Consider the following 472-nt stretch of genomic DNA (forward strand, 5'->3'; position numbering starts at 1 on the left):
AGAGTTCTGCTGTTTCCATCCAGAGGCCTCTCCAACCTGCTCTCCCCTGCCCCTCTGCAACTGAACTTCCTTCTGCATCCCAGAGAAGCCCTCTGATGCTTTGGGCCCCAAATCAGTTCACCTTTTGGAAGTCCAGCCTCTGGCCAGCCCACACCCCTGAGGCCCACTGGTAGTCTTTGAGTCTCTGTTTTTGAATTGTGGGGGTAATTTTCCACTTTGATGTTATTAAAAACTAGAGGCCCGGTGCATGAATTTGTGCATGGGTGGGTCTGGCCGGCCCACCCCGATCAGGGTCAGTTGGAGCCAGCCATCAAGGGAGAGGGGAGGTGGGAAGTTGGCCGACTGGCCCTGCCCCATCGGGCCAGTGGGCCAGATGCAGTGCAGGTCATAGTGACTGGTCGTTCCAGTCGTTCCAGTATTTGCATATTAGCCTTTTATTATATAGGATATTTCTTAACCAGGATGCAGAAAT

This window comes from Myotis davidii, unplaced genomic scaffold (assembly GCF_000327345.1).
Source record: "Myotis davidii unplaced genomic scaffold, ASM32734v1 scaffold1412, whole genome shotgun sequence".
Taxonomy (NCBI): domain Eukaryota; kingdom Metazoa; phylum Chordata; class Mammalia; order Chiroptera; family Vespertilionidae; genus Myotis; species Myotis davidii.